Consider the following 18,565-nt stretch of genomic DNA (forward strand, 5'->3'; position numbering starts at 1 on the left):
GGTTAGTTGAGGCTAGTTAATTAGGTGATCTAAGTGCATTAGGTTAGGTTAAGTAACTTAGTTGAGTTAAGTAAATTAGGTGAACTAAGTTCATTAGGTGAGGTAAGTAAATTAGATTAATTAAGTGAGTTAGGTTAGATAGGGTGATGAAGTTAATTAGTTAGGTTAGTTAGGGGAATTAAGTTTAGTAGGTTGATTAAGTTAGTTAGGTTAGTGAGGTTGATTAAGTGAGTTAGTTAAGTTAGGTTGGTGAATAAAGTTAATTAAGTTCGGTTAAGTAAGGAACCTAACCAGGAGGAGGGGTGGAGACGACGAGCAGCAGCATGGTTGGAGGAGGAGGGGAGGTATGCAGCGAGCAATGGCGTGGTTGTAGGAGGAGGGGAGGTATGTGGCGGGCAGTGCTGCTCTTGGAGGAGGCGGCGTCATTGTTCTTGCAATAGGGTGGGTGGACGACAACTAAGGCCGTGGAGGCAACGACGTTGCTGCTGGAGGGGGAGGGGATGTATGCGGGGTCTTACGGGGGAGGAAGGAGAGGAGGAGGTTCGCAGAGGAGGGAGGGGAGGAGGACGTCGAAGGAGGAAGGAGAGGAAGACGTTCGGAGGAGGAAGGGGAGGAGGACGTTCGGAGGAGAAAGGGAAGGAGGACGTTGAAGGAGGGAGGGGAGGAGGACGTTCAGAGGAGGGAAGGGAGGAGGACGTCAAAGGAGGGAGAGGGAATACCTGCGGGGAGGCGGCGGAAGAAAGCAGGGCCAAGAGGAGGAAGGCGCGACTTGGAGAGGGAGCACGCGAACAGGTAAGATAACGATTTTTTTAAAATTAAAAATTTTAATAGTTTAGGTTGTGTTTTTTCTTTAAAATTGGTTTGAATTTGGATATTTTGTTTTGATTATTTATTTATTTATTGTTTTTTATGTTGTTGGTATTTTTTGTGGGATTTTTGTATTATTATTATTATTATTATGTTGGTGTTTTGATTTGGGTTAGTTCTTTTTTTGGTTTTTTTTTCATGTTTTGTTCTTTTTTGTTTTTTTAAAAATGGTTATTTAGTTTATTTGTAGTTTGTTTTTAAATTTATTAGGAGGGAAAAGGGTGGGGAAAAGCGGCCCGCCCTCATCCCGCGCACATGCGCGGGCCGGGGGTAAAAAAATTTGCGATGGTGGAACCTGACAGGGCGGGATGGCGACACACAAATTGCAGATGCCACGGGGCGACTCGAGGCACTTAAACCCGAAAACGCGCGCAGTCACGTACGAGTCGTGGGACGTGGCAAACGTGAATGGAAATAAAAACTATTAAAATACAAACCGGACATTAGATAAAAAAGCCTTTAAAAGGAAAAATGTGACGGGAGAGGAGGGAAAGAGGCTAAGAAAATGGGACACGGGTTCCGAAGTGAAATCAGGGGATTCACATGGGAAAATGCAAAAAACAGTCGCGAAAACACATATGGAGATTAATATCAGAAAATCCACTCGCTAGAACGCATAGAGATTAATATAAAAAAATCCACTCACGAGAACGCATGGTGGAAAGAATAAAAAATGTGCCAAATAATGTGCTCGACAAACCTATCCATCAACACACGGTGTCGACCGAGAGAGGACGCGTTCACATGGGAAAAACCCAAAAATTGTACTCGAAAAGGGATTTGGAAATTAATAGGGAATGATTAGTGCATCAGAATAGAGGACAGGAAAAAGGAAAAATGTCTGGAGGAAGGAATGCATAGAACTCTCATGTCAAAACACAATGTTGGTGGAGTGAGGGGTTCACATGCAAAAAATACAAAAAAGACACCCGAAAACACATGGAGAAATTAATAACTAAAAATCCGGGAGTAGAGGGGGGAGGAAAAATGAAAAAGTGGGAGAAATGCTGGTGGGACATGGCTGTCAAGTTAAATGGGATATCCGGTGCAAACAGGGCATGTACACATGGAAAAAATGTAGAAATTACGCACGAAAAGGTCTCGAAAACCCGCAAAAACTAATAGCGGACCAACCGTGCATCGGAAGGACACGTAGTAAAAATAGAAAATATCAAGGTGAAGGTGGTTGTTAGGCCGGTCATGTTGAATCATAGTTTCAAAGCAATAAAGACACGTTCATATGGAAAATCATCAAATTTACGAGAATCACTTCAAAAATTAATAACTCAAGAACCATCAGCCGGAACAGGGGTTGGATGAAGGATAGTCACTCAACTCACTGGCACTTAAGAGGAATGAAAGAAGAGTCACTCACCCCATAACTTATATCACTTAAGGTTATATAGGTCCATCAGTGGTGCGTCTGCCGGGAGCCGCTTAAAAGTGGCAGTCCTCGAATCCTGGTTGTCTAGGGACCAACTAGCAGTTTATGCCAAAGGATATTGAGATTGATCCGTTATTTAACGATAAGCATCGTCTAGCAGAAATCCAAAAGCAAGAGAGAGACGAAAGAGCTAGGCGACATGCTGAAATTTTTAGGAGATATTCCCCTAAGCGTAGCGGTGCTGAACCCTTACGAGGGAGTGGATCTAGTGGTCTTAGTGCCACAAGCAGTAAGTTAGGAGAAGGTAGAAGCTCTAGTGCTCCCCTTCCTTCCATAATCCAATCTACATCAAGTGCGGGAGGTGCAACCTCACCGTCCCCTATTCGTAATCAAATCCAACTTTTGCTCCATCGTTGGTTCGGGTAGATCTCCTTCAGCCATAAAATCATCCATGTTTTGTTCAATCATCCTGCAAAATTTCAAAAGACCTCACACTCTCGAAATCTTATTAGTGGGATGAGCGTAGCTCAAAGGCGGGTTTACAAGGCTTGTATATTTTGTTTGGCTTTTTGTAGTCTTTCTCCTTTACGCTTGCGACGTCGAGATGCTGAGCAAGGTCACGCTCAGAGACCTTCCCAACATGAGGAAGTGATCATTGCCCATTGTTTGCTGATGAAACTCAACATGATGTTGAAGCACAAGAGGATGGATTGGAGAATGGCCGAGACTTCTACCATTTGCTTTGTGGGCTGATCGTACGAATCACAGTGTTACCACAGGATATATGCCCGTAGAGTTGATGTATGGTCAGAAACCGGTTATGCCGACTTAGACTTGTGCTTTGACTTGGTCAGTTTTACCTTGGCAGGAGGATTTGACGAGAGAGGAGCTCTTAGCTCTTCGGATTCGGCAGTTGGAGAGAAGACCAGAGGATATTCAACTAGCTATTGATAGGTTGAAGGTTGCTAGACTAAGAAATAAGGACAGGTTTGACAGTAGGCATCGCTTGCGGCCTAGAGAAATAGAAGAGGGAGACTGGGTATTAGTCTTTGATAGCAGCCTTGAAAATCAGCATACTGCACTTCGAAAGATGGTAAAAAGATGGTTTGGGCCATACATAGTCAGACATGTCTTTGACAATGCAACATATGAGCTGACAGAATTGGATGGAATAGTGCTTAGGGGTCCTATTGTAGGAAAAAGAATCAAGATTTTCAAGAAAAGAGATGATGAGGATTATGCATTGGAAGAATTTGCAAGAGAAAAGCAACGAGAAGAAACTCCAATAGAAGAGACAGATGATATGACAGATAATCTTGTTGATATACCGGAAATATACAATGAAGAGATTGATCTGTTTGTGGATCTTGATGATAATGATCATGGGTAGTTGGCCCATCCAGAGGATGCGCAGGATTAGAGGGGGTGGATGTCGTATTGTTACGCATCCGAGATGTGAAATCCACCAAAAAGTTGTGTGTGTGACATTTATTACTTTGTATATACTTAGGTTTTGTGCTTTGCCACTCTATAATTGGTGAAAGAAACACAGATGCCACAGAGAGCTTGAAGACTATTGTAGGCAAGCATGAGGAAAGTTTTGATGATGGTTTTGAAATTAAACCAATATCAGAGTCAAATCTATCAGTGCAGGACTCTTGCTTTGTTTCAGATGCAAGTACTCATGAAGACGCTATTTCCATTGCACAATTTGATGGGTGTTTGGAATGTAAGCTAATGTTTCTTTTGTGATGCTGTACCCGATGGCTCTATAGAAGGTTGTGTTGAGAATATGCACAAACAACATGGTTTCTTCATTCCAGATTCAAAATTTCTCGAAGATTCTCGTAGAATGCTGAATTATCTTGGCTTGAAGGTGAAAAGGGATTTTGTTTGCTTGTATTCTGATGATCAAGGAAAAGAATTCCAAAGTTTGGAGGTAGTTTGAAAGCATATGGTATGAAAGAGCCATTGTAAGCTATGATATGAAGATGAGGGCTTGTATGCTTTTCTAAGGGCTACTTTTCTAGAGCCTATTGTGAAGGATCAAATGCCTGGGGAAAGGAAAAGCCAGGGATGATTATTTGGACACAGATGCTATTTTTGAAAAGGGGCTTTTTGGGGGGAAGATGACGCTGAATGAAATTAGAGAAAAATGGCTATAGAACAGGGGAGAGCTCCGCAACTTTGAAGGATGGAAAAAGCAGAAGCGGAAGAACCAGACGGAAGGAGTTCTATGCTGGCAGAAGAAAAACGAAACAGAAAAAAGATACAACAAAAAATAAGGATTTGAGGTAGAATGTGGTTGTGAAATTATGGAAGTGTGGATGCTATCGAAGCTGAATGAAGGGGGAAGTGAGACTGAACGATGAAGGAGCTGGGAGGACGAGGGTGCTGGAGGGAAGAGAGGTCGAGACGAAGAAGGAGATCGTGATCGAATGCTGGAGAGACAAGTACAGACGAAGAAGGATAACGATCAGTACGTGATTGACATCAACGATGACAGAATTCCAGAAGAGCACATGAGGTTTTCAATTGCAGGAGGAAAGTGCACGGACGGAAGAGACCTGAGGTAATTACGATCAGGAAGGAAGGTCGAGATCATCATTCAAGATTGACGAAGAAGGATCGGATCGTCCTTAGCAATTGGGATCAACATGGCATCATAAGCCAATCTGCTTATCAGCAACAACAGCTGAGTACAGCGCTGAAGGTTGCAGAAAAATTATATTCTCCCTCGCATTCTTCTGACAGCCATAACGGAAGAGCCCAGTGATTTTTGTTATTCTAGCTTTCCGCCTTAGCTTCTTCTATGCAAGCACATGGCTCATAATTTTACATCCCTCCTTTGGTCAGTACAGTACTTCTTCCTTTCTTTTTCTGCAGTCGTGCTGCTGAGGGTGGCGATCTGAAGATGAAGCTAGCATGGATGATGGGAGGAAGGCCAACTGCAATACTGAGATTCAAGGGGTACAATAATTGGAATCTCCTGCATCAATGTTCCTTGCACTGATCAGTCTGGAGGGTGTGCACAGGGTGCAATATTAGGATTGAAGTCCTGTGTGTGTTGTGGATTAGTAGCAGCCATCTCGACTGCAAACACATTAGCAAACTATGCTTGCTAATTTACAAACAGATTACATTGTGATAAAAGCATCTCTGCTATCCAGTATATTTGACAATTTGAGTTGGAGACTTGCCAGTCACATGTATAGTGTTGGTTCAACTCTTTAAACTACCTTGTCATAACTCTGCAGCCAATCAACAAGCTGTTCCAGAAGCCATGAATAGCACAATGCAGCAATATGCCCGCACAACAATGTGACCAAGAAAAGGTGGAAAGTGAGCACTATCAATAGACCTTTTGCCGCTTCACATCTAACAAATAAAGCTCCCAATTTCTAGTCTGCTGTACTAACTCGTTGCTGGTCAGTTACATTACCTCAGAAGTCAGATTGCAACTGCTGGTGGTATGACTGTGAAGGTGATGCAATAGTTCTTGCACATGATTATGGCTGTTGTTCATATGTTGATATTGCTAACATGGAAGAGAAAGATGTGCCATACATTGCCACAAGTCAGTTTGTCAGCTTATGGAGAATGCAAATGAATACATGGTTCTAGATCATCCCGTGGCCAACCCTCTTGTTCTTGGAAGGGAGCCACCTCTGAAAGACATGCCTGCAACATTGACTATTGCTCGAGATATTGTTCACCTCATCATTTGAAATCGAGTTCCCTATGGGTTTATTGTTAAGTCTAGGGATCCATAGATCCATCCTTTGGTGGCTGATGCTGCTGAAAGGACAATGCTGAAATTTCTGTATGTAGTTGATAACAAGATTTGTACTAAAGGTTCCTATGTTGAAGGATGAATTCTATGCTCAGCTGAAAACTTGCTTTTGGTCATATCATTGCTGCATAGACGAGGTCTCGTTGGGAGCTTGGCGGATCTATTACTGCACACAAATCCTCTCATCTTGCTTATTTGTATGATTGATCTTCTATCCTGAAATTAGTCAAGGTCCTCTGTGGTTGCGACTTTGCTTTCAAAATCCTTCGACAATGTGACTATAGACACGAAATGGTAGATGTACAAATAGACGGGCTTGTAAACGCGTCCGTAAGATTTTCTCTCAATTCAAAAATCGCGTCTAAGAGGCCTTTTTGTTATAGTGCAAAAAATATAAAACATAAAATCACAAAAAGTATGTCATCTTGTAGGAAATTAGGCAACCATGCTTTAACAATTACAATTCAAGAAAAGGTGATGACATGAAACTTTAATAAATAAATATGCTACAAATAAATCAAAATATCTTTGAAACATTCATTGTAAATCAACAATTTATGATTTGAGTTAGTCCTTCCACAAGAAAGGCACTTATTCACAAGACCTAGGGGACTTTCAAAAAAATTCCCCCTACCCCCACCCTTGGGACCCCTCTCACGGACCCTAGTCCCCGACCTCCCCCATATCTCAAGCGATCAACAAGTTAAAAAGATAGTTTTCAAAGGTTTTTAATTAAGAATAGGATAGAGGGGTTTCTGAAAGCGCCGCACGTAAACTCTTTTACGAATTCCAAACTACAAACACGCTTGCATTAAAAACTTTCCTGACTCAGGGAAACTTCTCGACTAGTAAGGGTGGGTTCAGACACGGCAGACAAACAGGCATCCCAAATACAGATGGCCAATCAAATTTCAGCATGGAAATCAAATTTTAGCATGGAAAACTGTATGTTCACACACATGGTGGAAGGCCAAAAAAATTAGGGACCTTTTTTGACACGTCATGGCCAAGTTTTTGATCCTCTCTTCCGGCCTGCCTAGCACGGATACTTCTCCTTCATGCCATGTCTTCTCCTTGGCTCCTTTCCTTGTCCACCACTAATGTGAATGAGATGGCAGACAACTCTTGGGAAATCCTTGTAGATGGGTGGAAAAGGGGATTTTTCACCCTTTTGTCCACCAGGCAAGTGTGAACCCACCCTAAGTCAAGCAAGGTGGTGGCCCGTGGCCGTTGCAGGGAAGGAAGGTGGTGACCCGTGGCCGTGGCAGGGAAGGAAGGCCGCCTCACGAAGTTTCTTTGAATCGAGCTGCAGCTGGACCGTCATCATAACATGCACACAAACTTCACACTCACAAGAATCGTACGCTCACTACCAGAATCATCTGCTCATCGCTATGTTGAGCATGATCATGAATTTGGTGTGGGGCTGGGAGTTATTAACGTGCTCATCAACGCGCTGCTCGTCGTCATCATGGACATGACGTCTGGGTTCCCGCGCCAGGAACGCCAGCTCTCCACTGATCAATATCACAATGAAGAATATTGCGCTGCGCCACATGAGTACCTTGCAACTGCTACACCTTGTCCAGCGATGACAGGATTAGATAAGGAGGAGGACGATAACAACGACGTCGTCATCATGGGCACGACGTCCGGGTTCCCGCGCCAGGAACGCCAGCTCTCTATAACTCATCAATATCACAATGAAGAATATCGCGCTGCGCAACATGAGTACCCCGCAGTTGCTATCCTGACAACTAGCTAGTGAGAGAAACGATCACATTGGGCGCGCGCTTCATCCATGACACGTTGACGGAAGGCAAGAAGGAAGTCCTCGACACGCTCGTTGCACTGATCTACGTCGTCATCGTCCTTATCCATATTAGAGAATTTAGGAATCTCCCAAATTCCACTTTCAAATAAGGAGTAAAGTTCCACTTACTTAAGCGGATGTATTATGTACTATCTAGGGAAATTTTAACTTTCAAGTAAGAGGATAAGATTTGACCATGTGTCCAAGTATTAATCACATTAGGAATTCCCAAACATTATGAAAATTCCCAGATTCTTAAATATGTGGTTGTTTGGTGCCCGATCTAAATCCTCAAAATATGGATTGTTGATTGAGTTTTTTAGGTTGGATATGAAGGCTAATACGTCCCTTGTAACTCAGCTTAATTATATGGAAAGTCTACTAACTCAACTTGCAGGGATTAAATGAAAAATGAAAGAAGACATATGCATTGGAGTATTGCTCAAGAGTCTTCCTCTAGAACTTGGTAATGTCTTTTCCTTCTCTCTCCCTCTCCTCTTTTTTCCTTTTTTTTCTTCTTCTCTCTCTCTCTCTCTTCATTCTCTTTTTAAATTTTTTATTTTCTCTCTCTCTCTCTCTCTCTCTCTCTCCTTTTCTTCTCTTTGTGCTTTTCTTCTCTCTCTCTCTCCTCTCTTTTCCTTCTCTTTTTCTCCTCTATTTTATATTACTTTACCTCACTCAGACTGACATTAATAGAGTCCCGAGTCTCTGCACCTTTAGTCCAGTGATGACAGGTATAGATAAGGACGACGACGAAGTAGATCAGCGCAACGAGCGTGTCGAGGCCTTCCTTCTTGCCTTCCGTCAACATGTCATGGATGAAGCACGCGCCCAATGTCATCGTTTCTCTCACTAGCTAGTTGTCATGAGTACTTGCATCTGAAACAAAGCAAGAGTCCTGCTCTGATAGATTTGACTCTGATATTGGTTTAATGTCAAAACCATCATCAAAACTTTCCTCATGCTTGCCTACAATAGTCTTCAAGCTCTCTGTGGCATATGTGTTTCTTTCACCAATTATAGAGTGGCAAAGCACAAAACCTAAGTATATACAAAGTAATAAACGTCATACACAAAACTTTTTGGTAGATTTCACATCTCGGATGCGCAGTAGTACGACAACATGTATGAGGAAATCCACACGCACTAATAGACGCGCTTTAGACGCGCATATACAAACATGAATACAAGCGCATGCGAAAGCCAAAATTGTTATTTATTTAATTTCTTTTGTACGTCTACGAGCTCGTCTACATGGGAAATTAGATAGGCACATAGATACGTTCATAGACGTGCTTTTACATGCGCCAGTAGACATGAATGCAAAACTAAAAATCTTATTTTTAAAAAAAAGATATTTGATTTATTTTTATTAATTTGAATGATATATCGCATGTATGGGCGCGTGTATTCTGCATTTTAGACGCGAGTATAGATGCGCGTTTTCTGCAATTTGGACGTGCAAATAGACGTGAAGCACAGAATTGGAAAGAAAAACCAGAGAGCCACATGCTCTTTGGTTTTTTTTTTCCCCCGCCTATACATCAAATTGTGCATTTGGAAAAAATACAATGGATCTGAAGGCACGAGAATTGAAAACAAAAATCCATGTATTTATTATATATAAAACGTGTTTACATGGGGAGTTTAAGTGCTTGCGACCTAAAGCGTGGCCGCAAGTAGTAGGCTCAAAGATGGATAATACATATACAAGGAAACAAGGCCATAGAGGAGGTATAATGCTCCTCTAAGAATTTGAAGAAGAAACATCTTTGCTAGCACCACCATGGCTACTAGCGTCGCTATCCCCCTCCTTGGTATGCTCCACATCAGGGTTCACCTACACACACAAAAGATCAAGATTGCTTACCTACAATTGCAAAGAAAAAGTTATAATTAGCTATACTTTTAATAGGAAAGTAAGAAAAACATACGTCCTCTAGCTGTCGAATCCTCATAGCCCGGTTGTATTGCTCCTCAGTGATAAGACTCTCCTCATACAAGTGAAGCCATGTGGCTGCGCGGTTAGGGTTTTGATGGTAACCTACATCTCTAGGAGTAGATATCCTACCAATGATAGTAGTCTGTAAAACAATTATGAGACAAAATGTATTAGAATAAATTATATAAAGAACTGAAATAAATATAGATTTTAAAAAACTAGAAATCAAAATATACTTACAAACTCTGCCTCCCACGACTCTCTGCCGCCCGATTCCATGGTTTCAATTTGGATGTGTCGCGCCTCTGCATGCTAGGAACTCTTCATTTTCTTTGTTGTTTTCTTCTTGGCTTTCTTCCACTCTATGCGGTGGCACATAGGTGGTTGGCTATAGGCTCTGACTACGTGGCACGTGTCATGAGGTGGGATTTTTTGTTGTGAAGCAAATCCCTCACTTTTGTGCGTCTCCAATCATTCAAGAATTGCTAACCCTCAGGATTTGGGTACCTCCTATGAACTGCCCTCAACACCTCCTGCCACAAGCTGCTTTTCTGATTCTTGAAGTAAACGAAATAATCTTTATACGTCGCATGCACGACGCTCCTTTTGTACCTATTACATCCCTTCGTTCATCATCATGGAAGATGCCACCAGTATCTGTAACTTTATAGTACTGGCGTACTGGCTCCTCTACGTGATCTTGTGGTGTGGGTGATCGCTCGCCACCTCCTAGGCAACCCCCACACAAGCCTCGTCCTCCTCCTCGACTCTCCCTCCTCCCTCTCTGTCGACTACCCTCTGCCTCGCTGGATGCACATACTTCTGAAAATGCACGTGCGTCGGCTAACGCTTGTGCTTTAGCCGATGCATGTACACGCACTACACGTGGAGTGCCTGCAATTGGAGTTTGGACATTTGGTATTTGGGAAGTAGTGCCAGGCAAAGACGGCAGAGGCGTTCCAGACATGACGTTGAACAGCTCGTTTGTTGTGGGAGAGTGGCAAAGATATTTAGTCATCTCTCCCATAAAGTCTTCCTTACTAAGAAAACCTCCAAAAAAAGCATTGACCCCTTTGTTGAATAACCCCAATGTATCATTCATGCGATCCAAATCTGGGTAATTGCTAGATGAACCAGGATGCGACATCTACAAACAAAACACAGGAATAAGACAAATTTGCTAAATTGCAATATTATGTAAACTGTACTATTGTGTAACATAATCGTACAATTTCAAAAATAAAAAATTATTTTTTAATCAGAGCCGGCACGTGTATCATCGCGTCTGAGATGCAGAATAGATGCACTCTCAAACGCTTCCCTGGAGTCAAACCTTCTGGTAAGAGCGTATGTATATTTGCGTCTAAATTGCAAAATAGACGCGCTCTCAGATGCATCCTAGAAGTCAAAGCTTCTGGGCAGAATGCGTGTATTCTCGCGCCTGAGATGCAAAATAGACGCGCTCTCAAACGTGTCTCTGAAGTCAAAGTTTCTGGGCAGAGTGCATGTATTCTCGCATTTGAGATACAGAATACACACCTTGGAGACGTGATTGCAGACGCCGTGACAGCAAACATATCTACCACTACAACAGAAACGAGACATAGCCGCGCATGTTAGATGCGCAAAGTCGGGCGCGTCTATCATTGCGTCTATAAGTGCATGTAAAAGTGCGTGTAAATAGACTCGAATTTTGCGTCTATATATCTACGCAAATAGACGCCAATATAAACACAACAACAGACGCACAATTATTTAACCAGCTAAAATTGCAATTCACATAATTAAAAAACCAAAGTTAATAATTATTTAACTACCTGAAATTGATTCTTGAGCATGCACGTGTGCACATGATAAAAACTATAGAATTAAGAATACACATTGAATCATTGAATTAAAAAAATAGAGTTAATAATTACTTTTTCATTGCTCTCTAATGAATGGCAGTTTCTCCAGTTGACAAGTAATTAGCGGCAAGCGACAGAAACCTTACAATTAGTAGCAAGCATTGCAATATGTATCTCGTAATTTCTCTACTTGAAGATGATAAAAAATACTTCTTTTTTATTATGAAAAATTCAATTTAGCTTTAAACTTGACTATTGATTCTTGAGTATACACGTGTGCGCATGATAAAAACCATAGAATTAGGAATACACGTTGAATCATTAAGCAAATTAAGTATGTTACAGTGAATGATCCATCTCATCTTCAATGAAATCAGCCCTTGCTAAACTATCTACTTCTAGGTCTATGTTACCAAGAGGTAACGAAACAAATAAGTTTATCCCACTATCAGATGTGTTGCTATATTGCTCAATAACTTCATCAATATCATCGACAATCACATTATTGTCTTCTTCTGTGTTTCCTTGAACATCCTCGCGAGGTTCATCTTGTACTATATCACGCATATCATCCATTATGGTGTCATCATGCACATCATCATTAATTGTTGGATTGTCATCTGCTATCTCCATGTCGGTAATATTACCATATATTGGTTTTGAATGATTAGATATAGGGATGACATACCACCATCGGTTATTGTTTACCATTGGATGATACACAACTTGTATTTGAAAAACAAAAGTAAAAAAATTAAATACTTATTATATTGTGTATATGTATCACATGTATACATATAAAAAAATTAGCCTTTGCATATATACCTGCTTGCATTGTTGAGGTAGTACTAATATGTCATTCTTGTTTTGGTGAAATTTTGTAGAGTCAATGATTACAAAACCACTTGGATGACGTCTGATTGTGCAATGCTCACCATTTGTTACCACTTCTTTAAACCACTTCACATCCAGTACATATATAAAGAATCGACTGAAGTCAAGCTTCAGAATATCTTGGATCAAGCCACAAAAACCTTCCATGGTACCATTGGCATCCTCGAAGTGAGAAAGGACACCATAATCTTGGGTATTTCTCTTTTCATCTATACGTTGAGTTCGAAGATGTTTACCCTCACACCAAAGTGCATTGAATAATGTGCACTAGTAGTAAAAGATAAAATATTAAACATGTCAATTATTTATATAAAATAATACTTATAGAAATAAATTAATTGATAGTAAGTCTCACCTTTGATAAGCAGCCTCGTGTGTATTCCCACTCTTCTTGAGATATATTAATTTCCTCCTCTTTTTCCATTCTCTCCATTTCCTCATGTAACCAATCTATATCAATATGACGTGGGAGCGCATTTAGATGATCTGGAAATGAGACATTACGTCCATATCTAGTGCGAAATTCTTGTCTTTCGCTTTTTCTTCTTGCTCTTGCTTCATTATATAGTGTCACCCATTTGCTCATTACATCACTATTGAGCACACAAAAACTATTTAACTTACGAAGTTCTTCTTTTGTTAGCACTTTACTCATTCCTTTTCCTTGAGGTACTATAGAGGTCATCCTCAAGTCTTCACCATATTTCCATAGTCGTGGTTGAGAGGGATCCACTTCAGCAAGATATTCAGAGATATAAACAAGGGATGATTGCACTAACCAACCCTCAGCTATGCTTTCCTCAGGCGGTGCTTTTTGCCTCACAAAATCTTTCAAGTTTTTCATGAAGTGCTCAAGAAAAAACATCCACCTTACATGAACTGCCCCACAAAGTACGATCTCATCAATAAAATGTACGAGTAAATGTAATTGAGTAATCAAAATGGATCGAGGAAAAATTTCCTCCACCAAACAAACCACCTCAACAGATAATACTCGAGCATCTTACAATATGTTTGGATCAATTTCCTTCGAGCTCACGTATCTATCAAGATGTATTTGAGAATTGTTTATTTTTGTGTAGAAATTCAAAGATATATAATGAAAAAATATAATGTATACACACCTCACAAGTTCTCCCATCTTGTAAAAGATATCATGTACATCTTTGGATACACAATGGGATATGCTAGTAGGAAGTACGAACTGAATGTAAACAATATTCATAGATCAAATGATTAGTTGAGGAAAAAGTCATCATACCCCAAAGTTTACACATAGTTACTCCACTAATTACTATATTCATGGTTAGAGATACCCTTAGTTGAATCATTTTGTGCCAATCGTGGGACTTCAAACCAGATAGTTGCTCCATACCTCTTTTCTTTTTCTTTATGAAGGCTCCCTTGAGACATCTCATACATCTTGTGGGTGTTCGAAAGCTATATATTTGTTACTTCACTATTTTTTCCTCGTTCTTTGACAACGTCCAAGGTGCATGGGGTAGGTCAATCTTTCCTTTGGGTCCAATGCGTGGCTAGGCTCGTCTCATGCGACCAATGTTACGTAAATCCTCCCTTACATTAACTGAATCACAAGCCCCTATCAAGTGATCCCATAATGTAGATACAACATTTTTGAATATGTGCATGGGGTCCAACAGGTGATTAATCTTGAGTTCAGTCTAGTACGGAAGATGAAAAACTATAGAGAACCTAACAAACAAATAATATATTATGTAAACAATTCATCGTGCTAAATACTTTAAAGTCAATCGAGAGAAATGCACTTCTTACCGACTCATGCCGAGTGGAGGGTGACTGTCGGCATTAATCCATCTCTCCTTCCAATCTCGAATGGTTAGAGATTGTGGAGTAATTCCATTAGTAGGGAGAACTTATTTAGGATGGTCAATAGGAAGGAATCAATGATGATTGTCATAGATAATCTTCTTTAAACGTACCGGCCTAGAGGAAACTAGAGAGGGACCGCAAATAGGACATGCATGATATCGTGATGTGGTTAAACCTGAAAGAACAAGTGAATTAATAAAATGCAATTGATTCAAGTCGTGAATTTCAAAAATAGAGTTATATACATGTACCTGAAAACTCTCCGTATCCTGGAAAGTCATGCATGGTCCACAACAACATGGCCTTCAATGTGAAATCTCTAGAGGATGCAGATGCACTTGTATCTTGCACCTTAACATTTCTAACTCTTCAATCAAAGGCTCTGAGTAAATGTCCATGTTTTTTACCTTGTGCTTTCCAGGAATCAGAAGGGACAACATTACATGTCCCTTTTTAATTGCCATGGATGGAGGAATATTATAGTTCACCAATACCACTGGCCATACACTGTATGATGTGCTTTTGATGCCAAATGGATTGATTCCATCCATACCTAAACCAAATCTCAAATTTCTTGGCTCTTCTTTGAAAACGGGCCACAAATTATCTATATGTTGCCATGCCGGTATGTCTGCAGGGATCCTCCATTTTCCACTACTTGAACGATGACTAGCATGCCATGACATGAGCTTTCCAATAGACTTACACTTGAACATAAGTTTTATACGTGGAACAAATGGAAAATGTCGCAAAACCTTACGAGGCACATCCATTGACTTCATCTCCACTTCGTATCTTGATTCGCCACAAAAGAGACACTCTTGTGTGAACTCATGAATCCCACGAAATAAGACACAATCATTGACACATGCATGGATCTTGACATAATCGAGGCCTCCCAGAGATGTCAAGTAATGTCTTGCAAACTCTGTCTTAGTTGGAAATTTATTTCCTTTTGGAAGCATTTGTGATAATAACCTACATATATTTTTAATAAAAGTGAGTTAAAAAACCACCAACATATATTTCTGTCTGATTTCAAAATAGAACAATTAATATTATGATTCATAAGCCAAACTGAATTGATACCTACTTCAATAACGCATCCAAACTGACATTACTCCATCCATAAATTGTTTGCAAGTTAAGTATCTCGAGGGATACACGAAGAACGGAGTACGTATAACCTTCATACAACGGAGTAGATAATGCTACATATAGTGGATCATTTGGCTTCGTAGAGTGACCTTCTCCCTGAACCGGTTGCGAAAATAGATGGTGTACCATGTCCAAAATCTCATCCTCTACGACTTGATGGGGCATTTCATGAGGGCTACTATCATGGTCGTCAGTCTCCAATCTTCTTGAAGACTTTGCCTCCTCGCGTCGACGTTTTGCAGCCTCTCGATGCCCGAGAGGGAGCATTTGAGGATGTGGCACCGCATCTTACTCAACCACAAAAGGAAGTTTCATGTACGTTGATATATAATTCCCATAACATAGACTAGCAATCTTAGTGGTAAAAAAAAACAATGAATACCGGTGATTTTTCTCAAACCCATTCTCCATACAAGCTGAGGTGTGACATTGCAATTCGACGTGCTCGAAAAATACACCCTCGATAATGATCACACATGCATTTAATTTTTCGTCATAGCCATGCATCTCGATTATGAAGACACAATGTTTCATCCTCACTTGAGGATGTGCTCATTGACTCATTAGCATGCGCCGCACTAGGCGATGACGACAACATGATTAAACCTAATTCATGACAACATCAAAATACTTGTCATTCATATGTTTACATAAGATCTCAATTTTAAATACAAAAAAATCATCATAAATACATTAAAACTTATGATAAGAATTCACTATCAAAACTTATCTTAAAAACAAAAAATTATGATAAAGCCTAAATGCGTGTCTATATCCGCGTTTACATACGCGTCTATATTAGTGTCTATTTTCGCGTCTATGTTTACGTTTATACTCGCGTCTACCTGAACAATAGAGGCGCATATACATGTAAAAATAGATGCACACGTCAAAATTCAAACCATACTTAAATCATTTCTTTTCAAACTGCGCCTTTCCTTTCCTGCGTTTTTTGCAGTTCTGAAGCTTGAGTTTAGCCGACATGCAGTCTCTTCATGCCTCACCTAGTCTCTTCATGTCTTACCTCCTCATGACTTACCTCTTCTTTCATTTCAAACACACAAGAAGGGAAAAAGGAAAGCCAAGGAGAGGAAGAAAGAGAGAACAAGAGAGAGGAGAACAAGAAGAAGCAGCAAGCAAGCATCAAGGGAGGGTAACTTACTAAGGAGAAGAAGAAGGAGAAGAAAGAAGCACCACCACCCGCCACACCAAACACCCAAGGCGAGTCTCTCTGTCTCTCTCTCTCTCTCTCTCTCTTTCTCTCTCTCTTTGTTTCTCTCTTTCTCTCTTTGCTTTGTCAGTGTATTTAGGATTTCTGATTCCATTATGTATTGCATTTTATAAATCATCATGGCGGTCGTCGGGCTAAAATCAACCGACTGAGCGCGTCTACATTTCAGTGTAGACGCAGGTATAGATACGAAAAAATGTTTCCTCTCATTGCGTCTGAGGGCGCGTCTTAGAGCACGTGTGCTGGCGCGTGTGCAGGTCAATCTACACACGAGGATACACGCACGCGCAGATCGACCTGGAATTTGCCTCTGGCAGCGTGTCTGTGCTGCATCTTAGATGCGAATATAGACGTGCTGGACTGAAGGTTGACTTTGGGAGTGCGTCTGAGGGCGCGTCTAACCTGCAATTTAGACGCGATTATACATGCACCAACTCTCCCAGCTCTGATAGAAAATAATATATTTTTGCAATGATGAATGTGACCAATCCCATGTTTGTGTTTATCAGTTTTCTTGTTTATGAGAAGCATTAGCACTTAAGTTTTATGCTCAATGTCTAAAGAAAGTTTTTTGAAAATGTAGATAATATATGATTTTTTGTATGCAAACAAATTTGTCTTTTTCTTGTGTTGTTTTTGCAGATGTTGTATCCTGGTTCATCTAGCAATGACCCGGATTTGGATCGCATGAATGATACATTGGCCTCATTTGGCAGGGGGTCAATGCATTTTTTGGAGGTTTTCCTAGTAGGGAAGACATCATCGGAGAGATGACCAGACACCTTGGCCGCTCTCCCACAGCGGACGATGTGTTCAGTGTCATGTTTGGAACGCCTCTGACATCTTTTCCTGGCACTACTTTCCAAACTCCACATGCAGGTACTCCATATGCAGGTACTCCACATGCATCGCCTGTACGTGCATAGGTTGAAGCACAAGCATCTGCAAAAGCACGTGCATCTGCAGAAGCATATGCATCCAGCGAGGCAAAGGGTAGTCGACAGAGAGGGAGGAGGGAGAGTCGAGGGGGAGGACGAGGCTTAAGTGGGGGTTGCCTAGGAGGTGGCGAGTGATCACCCTCACTAGTAGATCACGTAGAGGAGGTTGTACGCCAGTACTATAGAGTTAAAGATGCTGGTGGCATCTTCCATGATGATGAAGGAAGGGATGTAATGGGTACATGAGGAGCGTCGTGCATGCGACGTATAAAGATTATTTCATTACCTTCAAAAATCAGAAAAGTGGCTTGTGGAGGAGGTGTTGAGGGCAGTCCATAAGAGGTACCCAGATCTTGAGCGTCAGTAATTCTCGGATGATTGGGGATGCACAAGAGTGAGGGATATGCTTCACAACAAAAGATCCCACCTCATGACACGCGCCAGGGACTCACTGCGGAGGCAGGAGGAGGGGCGTGGAGCCTATAGCCAACCACCTATGTGCACCGCATAGAGTAGAAGAAAGCCATGAAGAAAGCAGCAGAGAAAGTGAAGAGTCACCAGCAGGTAGAGGCGCGACGGATCCAAATGGAAACCATGGGATCGTCGCATTACGGATCAGGCAGCAGAGAGTCGTGGGAGGCAGAGTTTGTAAATATATTTTGATTTCTAGTTTTTTAAAATTTATATTTCTTTCAATTCTTTATATAATTTGTTCTAATATATTGTGACTCATAATTTTTTGTATATATCATAACTGTTTTGCAGACTACTATCGTTGGTAGGATACCTACTCCTAGAGAGGTAGGTTACCATCGAGGCCATAACTGCGTAGCCACATGGCTTCACT

This window comes from Lygodium microphyllum, chromosome 22, assembly GCF_053477565.2.
Source record: "Lygodium microphyllum isolate KBCC chromosome 22, Lygodium_microphyllum_v1.1.10, whole genome shotgun sequence".
Taxonomy (NCBI): domain Eukaryota; kingdom Viridiplantae; phylum Streptophyta; class Polypodiopsida; order Schizaeales; family Lygodiaceae; genus Lygodium; species Lygodium microphyllum.